Source organism: Dromiciops gliroides, chromosome 6 (genome assembly GCF_019393635.1).
Source record: "Dromiciops gliroides isolate mDroGli1 chromosome 6, mDroGli1.pri, whole genome shotgun sequence".
Classification (NCBI taxonomy): Eukaryota; Metazoa; Chordata; class Mammalia; order Microbiotheria; family Microbiotheriidae; genus Dromiciops; species Dromiciops gliroides.
Genome location: NC_057866.1, coordinates 14,870,229 through 14,880,738, shown reverse-complemented (window position 1 = coordinate 14,880,738; position 10,510 = coordinate 14,870,229). Strand labels below are relative to the sequence as shown.

At 40.1% G+C, this 10,510-nt stretch overlaps 1 long non-coding RNA gene across 1 annotated transcript; it reads left to right on the top strand.

The window, feature by feature from the left end:
• Window positions 1-225: 225 nt before the first annotated feature.
• LOC122730490 lies at window positions 226-3,639 on the top strand. Its single transcript, XR_006353512.1, has 3 exons — window positions 226-739; window positions 2,469-2,610; window positions 3,489-3,639. It is a non-coding gene; the product is annotated as an uncharacterized LOC122730490 (long non-coding RNA).
• The last annotated feature ends 6,871 nt before the right edge of the window (window positions 3,640-10,510 follow it).

The window sequence follows — 10,510 nt, the reverse complement described above, 5'->3', positions numbered from 1 at the left end:
ACATCAGAAAAGTTGTACAAAGAGTACAGGTTACAGGGACTGGGTTGGACTCAGCACCAGCATGGTTATATTGAGAATGTAGGTTTATGAATATGTTGGCTTGATGATGCTAGAGCACTGGCCCTACTGTCAGGAAGTTCAAATCTGTCCTCAATCAGTGTGTTTGTGTGTGTGTGTGTGTGTGTGTGTGTGTGTGTGTGTGTGTGTGTGACCCCAGACAAGTCACTTCACCCTGTCTGCCTTAGTTTCTTCATCTGTAAAATGAGCCTGGAGAAGGGAATGGCAAACACTCGAGTATCTCCCAAGAAAATCCCAAATGGGGTCATTGAGAGTTGGATATGACTTAACAGCAAGAACAAGATTATAGGACCCTCAAGGAACATCCGTTCTTTTTTAAAAATTTATTTTTAAAAGGTTAAACTGTTTACATTCCTACATGGGAAGATGATATATCTAATTCATAAAAATTTTCTCAGTATTAGGGCAGATGATAGGAATAAATTTAGACAGAGGGCACAGGTGGGAATTGATGATGAAGGGATGATATCTGTAAAGAATTAATTTTTTGTCTTTTTTTTTTTTCCAGGGCAGTTGGGGTGGGGTGACACACCCAAGGTTGAGCAGCTAGTGAGTGTCTTGTGTCTGAGGCCAGATTTGGGCTTGGGTACTCCTGAGTCCAGGGTGGGAGATTTGTCACTGTGTCACCTAGCTACCCCATGATGACATCTTTAAAATAAAAGTAAGGGGTGAGAGGATTGCATTGGGAGAAAGGGAAAGGGAGAAGTGGAATGGAATAAAGTATCTCACATAAAAGAAGCAAGAAAAAGCTTATGGAGTGGAGAGGAAGATGAGGGGGAGGGGGGAATGAATGGGCCTTACTCTCTTCAGAATTGGCTCAAAGAGGGAATAACATACACACTCAAGTGGATATAGTAATATATCTTGCCCTTTGGGGAAGTGAGAGGGGAAGGGAATAAGGGGTGAGGGGTGAGGGAAGGGAGGGCAGATTGGGGGAGGGACACTTTTGAGGAGAGAAAGGGTAAAAGAAGATAGAAAATAGAGTAAACATCATGGGGAGTGAATAGGATGGAGGGAAACACAGCAATAGTAACTAGGAAAAAATTTGAAGCAGAGGCAAGAGCAATGGAGGAGGAGGAGGAGGAGGAGGATAGTACTTACTTTCCTAGGCTATTGTGAAGAAAATTCTTTGTCAGGTATAAGGTAATATATAAACGTAAGCTATTATTGTTGCAATAATCAACCTCATGGGTGCTTTGCAAGGAAATCCCCCTTTAAAGCACTGTATAAATGTTGTGTACTATAAAAAAAAGATGAGCAGGATGCTATCAGAAAAGCCTGAAGACTTACATGAGCTGATGCAAAGTGAAATGTACTGTGTACAAAGTAACAGCAATATTGTAAGATGATCTGCTGTGAATGACTTAGTTATTTCAGCAACGCAATGATCCAAGACAACTCTGAAGGACCTATGAAAAATGTAATCCATCTACAGAGAAAGAACTGATGGTATCTGAATACACATGGAAGTATATTTGGTTGTTGTTTTAGTTCCTTTTTCTAAAGTTTTTTGCCTGCTATGTTTTGCATGACTGTACATGTATAACTTATATTGAATTGCTTGGGTTCTTAAGGGGGGATAGGGAGGAAGGAAGTGAATTTGGAGCACAAAGTTTTAAAAAATCAATGTTACAGTTTGTTTTTACATGCAAGGTGGGAAAAATAATAAATAAAGAAAGTTTTAAAAAATAGTATTTTATTTTTTCCAATTACACATAAAGATAGTTTTCAACATTTTTTTTTTTTTTGCAGGGCAATGAGGGTTAAGTGACTTGCCCAGAGTCACACAGCTAGTGAGTGTCAAGTGTCTGATGTTGGATTTGAACTCAGGTCCTCCTGAATCCAGGGCCAGTGCTTTATCCACTGCACCACCCAGCTGCTCCCAACATTAATTAAAAAAAAAAAGATTATGAGTTACAAATTTTTTTCTCTCTTGCCTCCTGAAGCCAGCAAACATTCTGATATAGGTTATACATTACAATCATGTTAAACATATTTCCACATTATTCATGTTGTGATGGAAGAATTAGAACAAAAGGAAAAAAACAACAAGAAAGAAGAAACAAACAAAAACAACAACAAAAGTGAAAATATTATGCTTCAATCTGCATTCAGACTCTATTGTTCTTTCTCTGGATGTGGAGATCATTTTCCATCATGAGTCATTTGTCATTTTAAGGTTTGTGAAGAGTTTTTTAGATATCTTAGATTTTGTTTTCAGACGATCCCCCTCCTCCTTTAATTTGCCCTTTTACCTTTTTTCTTCCTGAGTTTTTAGAAGTAGGGGCCTTGTGGCCACTCCTCACCATTCTCTCTTTGGTCTCTCTTTCCAATGAATCAATGCAATTCTGTTCATCTGCCTGTTTTGGAACTTACCATCTCCCTTGCAGTTTCCATCTTTGGCTGCAAAGCCACCCGCTGTGGTCAGAGTGAGGTGAGTGGCGGATATCACGCGGTGACTCTATTACTTTGGAGGGACCGTGTCATCGACTTCTCCTGGGAGGATCAGCAAGTGGGTCCTTTCAAAGACGGGTGAGAGCTACCTTCAAAGTGGATGTTTGTGTGTCTCTGCCTCCATTACTCCTAAGCCTCATGGATAGTGTCATAGACCAACCATCCCCTGAGGCCACCAGTAAAGATGCCAATAATCCTCGGCACCACTCTGTGTACAAATCTTCCCACCCTTTATCGCCACCATTACTCAACCAAGACTTCACTATTCACCCCACAACCAGGCAGATATTGTAACCTAGTTAAGAATAGAGGAGTGGGGGAACATTTTGTTTCCCCTACCTTGGTTCCAAAGAGAAGGCATAGAGATTGACCAAGGGAGTTCTTTGGTCAATTTGATGACTGCATAAGGGAGTGAGTCTCTGTCTGGGATATTGCATCTACCCAGAAAGGGTTTGAGGCACACCCATTGACAACCTGCTTGAGAGGAGAAAAGGGGAAACTACTGTGGCATGCTGAGATATGCCCCATGTAGACCGATTGCATATCTTTAAGTCTCATCAGTTGGTTTGGTTATCTTAGGCTTTCTAGATTAATGTCACATCTTTTTATTCAGCAGAAATAAAAGAGGTGATTACAGGATCACTGTCTCGTTTTCCCCCTCTTTTGAAAGTTCAGAGAGCAGCCCATTCCAGAGTGACCTTAGAGACAGAGTGTGAGCACTGGAGGGAAGGATACCATAACCCAGAGCAGTGGGAAGAGAAGAGAACAGCATTGAGAGTGAATAGGAAGAGTAAGTGTGTGTGAGAGCATGGCCAGCCTGTGCCATCAGTGCTTTTAGCTGGGCTAGCCTTCGCATAAAGGTGATGGACCCAGAGATCGCCTGCCCTGACAATTGCTTCACTTCTCTTTCTGCATCCTTGGGTGACTCATGACTGGAGTTTCTGTTTGCCTTATAGGTCACCATTGTCATATCTCCTCTACCATTTGTCCCAGAGAACCTGGGTGCCGAGGCCCCCTGCGGGGAGACGATGCTTCAGAGCCCCATTGCTGATACCACTGCTTTGCCTGGAACCCATCCTGACAATTTCATATGCAACACATGCTTCCCTGTCCCAGGGAAGTCTTTTTCCATGACTGGCTGTTTCCTCCACAAAACAGAGCAAACTGACTCTATTTTCCTGGAATTCTTTAACACTTACTTTCAGCCTTGACCATGAACTAATCATAGCTGCTTTCTCATTTCCCACAACAACCCTGCTCACAACAGTATCGGCAAAAATGTCGGTAAATCATATTTTTCTTTGGCTGTACACCAAGCCTAGCGCGTGTAAGTAAATGGAGACTGGGAAATAGGATCCCTGGATGATAAGATAAGGGAAGAAGAAGAGGTGGCACAAAACTAGAACCTCTGCCATACTCCATGAATGAAGATTCTCGACCTTTGGAATTTTATGCTGCTTTTATCTGATGACATACTGTGGTTCTACCTCCAGTGGTCTGGGATCCATCATCTTTGCCTTTTGACCTCTCTGCTAGCTCCTCAATCACCTTGGCCATTACAGAAAACACCTCCTTTCCACCTTGCTCTTTTGCAAGAGAGGCATTTTTAGAGGAACTTACCCTGATCACAAAGATTCTTCATCTCTTTCTGACCCCAGTGTGTCCACAAAATCAGAAACTGCTCCATGACTACCCCTTCCCCTATCACTGAGTTTCCTTTTAAGACTTCCTGGTTCAGTGTGTTGTTAAAAAAGACCTTTGGATTGGAAGTCAGAAGATCTAGGCATGCAACTCTCGTCTCTGATGCTTCCTATCTATGATTTGGTAGCCTTACCCTTTCTGAACCTGTTTCCTTTCTTGTAAATTAGGGATAGTCATGCCTATTCTACTTATCTCACAGGATTGTTGTGAGCACTACATGACATCACATATGTCAAGTGCTTTGTAAACCGAGGAGTGGCAAGTTAGTATCAGCAAAGTGCAGTTGTGTACAGTGCGGTCCTTGGAGTAAGGGAGATGTGAATGTACATCTGACCTCAGACCCTTTATCAGCTGTGTGACTCTGGTCAAATCACTGAACCTTTCTCGGCCTCACAGAGTTTTTTTGAGGATCAGATTAAATAATGTTTGTCAAGTGTTTGGCAAACCTTAATGAGCTATATAAACATTAACTAGCTAGCCATCATGTCAAGTATTCTTCTTTCTATTTTAAAAATAATAATAAATATTTTTATTTAAAGTTTTGAGTTCCAAATGCTATCCCTCCTTTCCTCCCTCCCCTCCCCCTTCCCTGTGGTGGTAAGCCATCAGAAACAGGTTTTACATGTGCAATTATGCAAAATGTTGCCATATTAGTCACTTTGTATAAGAAAACTCAAAAGTAAAAAAAAATAGTATGCTTCAGTCTGTGTTCAATCAACATCAGTTCTTTCTTTGGAGGTGGATTGTATGCTTCATCATTAGCTCTTTGGGATTGTCATGGATCTCTGTATTGCTGAGAATACTTATATTCTTATTTCTTACAATTATTATCTCTGCAATGTTCCCTTTTATCATAGTATAGACGTAGATGTTCTGGTCCAGATATACTGTGGTTTCCTCTGCTCCAGCTCAGAGCTGAAGTCCCAGTTCACACATTAGTCTAAGTAGGATTATCTATGTATTAGAAATATAACAATGACTATGACAATGAAAAATAATAAAAACTAGGATTTACTTTTTGAAGGTTTAGAAAATGTCTTACAAGTAATTTGTCATTTTATCCTCACAACAACTCTGAGTTGTAGAGACAAACTGGTTAAATAACTTACCCAGGGTCACGTGGCTAGGAAGTGACCATCTGAGTTGTGATTTGAACTCAGTTTCTTTGGAATCTAGACCCAGTACTCTAGTCAAAGCTTTTCTGATTAGGCGTCAAAATGCTATAGTGGGGCTCGGTTGAAAGAGTACTGGCCTTGCAGTCAAGTTGACATCTTGAGACCTGGAAATAACCTTTAATAAGTGTGAGAACATTGCAAAATTACTGAATTTCTCTAGGCAAACTTCTCTGTAACAGAAATTATGCACCAAAGATAAAGCAACTTCAGCTTTTTCCATGATCTAGGACCCCTGGACAACAAAAGAACATTAAAAAAAGAACAAAAAAAATTCAAGAACTGCTGCTCACTGACCCTGAGCTCACTCAGCATCTAGGCATGCAACTCTCCCACCCTACCAGCAGCAAGGCTGAGCTAGCATAGCCATGGATACAACATAACTTTCATCAAAATCCTCTCCTATACTTTGGTCCTCCCACCCTCTTTCCAGTGCTATAGAATCCTAGCTTCAGCCCATGGAAGTTTCCTCAGTCCTCAATAGTAAAGTTGGTCATAGCCCTTTGAAGCAAAAGTCCCCTTAGCGCTGCAACCCCAACACTGCAAAGGTATGAATTGTCAGTGCCAGGGAAAGCAGGGTATGCACTGCTGTTGCCAGGGCAGAGAGATCACTGAGACAAGGTGTGTGTGTGTGGGGGGAGCTTTGCTGTGCAGCATTCTGCCAAGCCTGAGGAAGAGCATAGCATCCAGCTGGGGCCACTTCTGTTCACCCCAAAATCAGCTTGGAAAGTTACCTAGGCTGGTAAACCATGAATTGCCCATTGTGGGACAGGCTGATATATTCTGAGATTCAGACTTTGAGGAAACTACAGTCAGAGGAGAGGGAGTAAGGAAAGAAGTGATAAGGATTCCAAGGAGTGCCAAAGATTCCAAGAAGAAGAAATCTCAAAGCTCTTGAAAATAAACAGATAAATCAACAGGAAAACCATTAACAACAGAAGGAAATATGGCTTCCAGATCTATTAAATAAGTTCAGGTATCTATAAATGCTGCAGAATGAAGGAAAATGAATCAACACCTGATGACACAGAGAGCCGTTTGGAATTTGAGAAGGTAGAACCACAGTATGTTGTCCTTAAATTGTTTAAAAGAGAAAGGAGAATTATGAGACCAGAGTTTCCTACATTTATTTCCTAGCAAAAATAATGAGCAGAAAGAAAAACTCTAATCTTTAATGGTAAGTCTCATCAAAGAAACAAGAGAGAATAATAGATTGGGGATGCGAATTCACAGAAGTGAAAGAAAACCTAGAGGAAGTGAAACAAAAAATAAGAATATTATAAGAAAGTATTCAATCTGTAAGCAAAATATATGGATCTTGAAGATAGGATGAATGGAGACAATCTTAAGCTCATAGATCTTCCAGAAGAGCATGATGGATAAAATGAAACAAAAAAAAAACTTAGCACCATAATAACTTCTGAACATAGAAAATGCAATTCCAATTTATTTAAAAAAATTTTTTTGCAGGGCAATGAGGGTTAAGTTACTTGCCCAGGGTCACACATAGATAGTGTCAAGTGTCTGAGGCTGGATTTGAACTCAGGTCCTCCTGAATCCAGGATTAGTGCTTTATCCACTGCAGCTCCTTCTAGCTGCCTCCTTCAATTCCAATTTAAAGAATTCATAGTTTGCCTCCAGAAAACCAGAAGCAAGCAAGCCAACAAACAACAACAGAAATGAGGCTGCAAATTCCAAAGCACAGTGGTTTAATTTAGCAATTCAATTCAGAAACAACAAGTGATGCAGATCATCAGAAAAAGATCTCCAAATACAAAGGAAAGGCCTTTCACATCACCCCAATCTATTCTACATCCACTTGCAAAAGGAGGAGGAAATGGAATCATATTTTCCAAAGAGCCCTGAAGCTCAGCAGTCCAGGCTGACCCGTTCTTCAAATCTTATCTTAACCACACAGGACAAAAGACAGATGTTCAAAACTAAAAAAGAGGTTAAAGATTTTTAGAAGGAAAACCAGAAATGAAGAGATTATTTCTTTCCTGAATACTCCAAACAACAGAAATGTAAGAGGAGTGAAAAAAATGCAGATGGCAACAGCAGCAGAGTGATTACAGAAAGATCAGCAAGAGACTTCTTTCTACAGGAGACTTTTTCTCCTTTCTATACAAGGAGAGAGAGGGGTGAATGTGGATAGAACTGGTGACAGGTGAATGCTTCTTTTGTGGGAAAACAACATCATTGGAGGGTACATGAAAGCAGAAGAGGGGAGGAAGGGGATGGAGAGGAGTGATACACAGATATCAAATGAAGGGCTAGTAATGAGGGGAAGGTGACCTTTGTGGTCTCAGAAGGAGAAGAACTTACAGGGGAATAGGTGATGAGGAAAGGGGAACGATTGAAAATGGGAATATGGGAAGATTATATAAGGGGGTTTGGAATCAGAGAGTAGATATGTCTGTATTCTTCATACAATCAAAGCTTCCAAGGTATCCATTCTAGGCTCTGTTTTCTATGTACTTTCCACTACTGCCTAGTAGTAGGGCTTACTCCCTGATCAAGGAGCTTACAATCTAATGGTGAAAGACAATACATAAAATGAAGTTTACAAAGCATTCAATAAATGAGTCTTCCTCTTTTTGTGGTTGGAATCATCTCTGTGCCTTGAGCAGGACTGGACCCATGGTGGCAAATCCATAATCATGATAAATGGGTTGACTAATGAATTTTTATTTTCTTTCAGGACCAAAGCATCCTGGCAGTGAACACAATCAGCTCAGTGGTGGTAGGGCTGTGAATCATCTTTTTTTCCAGGGCCTTCCTATTGTTTCTAGGATGTCATATGAACTCCTTTGTTAGCTAAAGTTAAGTCAACAAGCATTTATTTATTTATTTATTTATTTATTTGTTTGTTTGTTTGTTTGTTTATTTTTGCAGGGCAGTGAGGGTTAAGTGACTTGCCCAAGGTCACACAGCTAGTAAGTGTCAAGTGTCTGAGGTCGGATTTGAATTCAGGTTCTCCTGATTCCAGGTGTAGAGCTCTACCCACTGTGTCACCTAGCTGCCCAAATCATCTTTTTCTCAATCAGCTTGGACATGGTTGATCAATTGCACTATTACTGTTAGTCATGACATTGCCTGTGACAATTACTGTGATGCCTATGTTTTGGGACAATTTGTATAAAAGGTGAATACTTTCAATCTGGAGCCAGTTATAGTTATATATCTTGGGATTGGATAATCTTTACAAGCCAGAGTAGAGACATCGATTATCCTCCAGAAGTTTGAACCTTTGAGGAGAAGCAGGTTGGTTGGATTGGGAAATTAGAGGAAATTCCTCAATACTTCTGTTATTAATCTTAGTAAAAAATGTGAATTTTGAGGATATTTCCATTCAGTTCACTTCATGCCCATTGAATTCAATTCAACAAATAAGTATCCAGTGATGCAATTACCACTATGTGTGAGGGTGATGTACTCTGTATTGGGAATACAAAGATAAAAATGAATGCCACAGTTCAGGCTGTCAAAAAACTTCCTGTCTCATTTGTTTTCTGAGGAAGAACAAATATGGGAAAAAGAGATCTGTGATTCAAGAAGGCATAGTTATTGTTTATTTAAAGTTTTGAGTTCCAAATTCTATCCCTCTCTCATTCCCTCCCTCCCCTCCCCCCTCCCCAAGGTTGCAAGCAATCAGCATAGGTTATACATGTGCAATTATGTAAAACATTGCCATATTAGTCATTTTACATAAAAAGACTCAAGTAAAAAAAAAGAGAAAGTGCAAAATAGCATGCTTCAGTCTGTGTTCAATCAATATCAGTTCTTTCTCTGGAGGTGCATAGTATGCATCATCATTAGTCTTTTGAGATTGTCTTGGATCATTGCATTGCTTAGAGTAGTCATTCACAATTGCTCATAGAGTGATGATGCTGTCACTGTGTACAGTGTTCTCCTGGTTCTGCTCACTTCACTATACATTAGTTCATATGTGTCTTTCCAGGCTAAAGGCATAGTTATTGTAAAGGAGAGCTTCAGGAAATGTTTGAGAAGAGAGAAACCCTATTTTACTGACAGAGGCAGGGTGGTGAGTCAAGGTCTTCTGTCCACCTCTCATCATTCTATGTTTGGTCTCTCTGTCCAGGGAATCCATGTGATTCTGCTGATCTTAAGTGTTTTGGAACTTGCTTTTTCCCTTATGGTCTCAAGCTTCATCTACAAGGCAATGTGCTGTGGACAGTGTGGCGTGAATAGTTCATTCCATGTGGTGACCCTCTCACTTTGGTGCTGTTATGCAAAATATAATAATCTAGATACAAATGAGATGGTTAATAAATATATAAACCACCTGCATTTGATGAAGTTGCCTTATTTTCCAAAAGAATCTTAAGAAATCTTGGATTCAGGAGATCAAAATGCCCTTCAGCTGAACTCTAAATGAACCCAGACAATATACAAGTGAGTGTCAAGCAAACCCCAGCGTTATTTGGGGTGTTGCATACCATTTGCCTCTCCAAATGTCTGGGAGTTTATACCTAGCAGATAAACTCCCATCTACTGTAACTTCTTTCTCCAGAATAATTGGTAGATTCTATGGCTCTCTAATGAATAGCTTTGTCTGCTGGAGCTATCCTGGTTTCCTCCCCAATACTTGTAAAAACATCTGGATATCCTTATCTGTGACAACCCCTTTTGAATAATCTACTCTTGTCATATTATTTGTTTTCAAGTTTGAACTATCAAACTGATTTGTATTTCATATACTCTTGTCATTTTTTCTTTCTTTTTTTTAAGTGAGGCAATTGGGGTTAAGTAACTTGCCCAGGGTCACATAGCTAGTAAGTGTTAAGAGTCTGAGGCCGGATTTGAACTCAGGTCCTCCTGACTCCAGGGCCGGTGCTCTATCCACTGCACCACCTAGCTGCCCCCATTTTGTTTGCTTTTAAGTTGAATCATCAAACTAATTTGTATCATCCTAATGGAACTGATGACATCCTGTACTAACAAGCCAGGAAAACTGAAAGATCATCAATCTAGATCTGACTGACTTACCAATAAAAACCTAAAACTCTGGATGACCAAGGTCTGTAACCAGTGAGCAAAGAAGACCTAAATACTTTCAATCACAAAGGAATTATGAGCTCTCT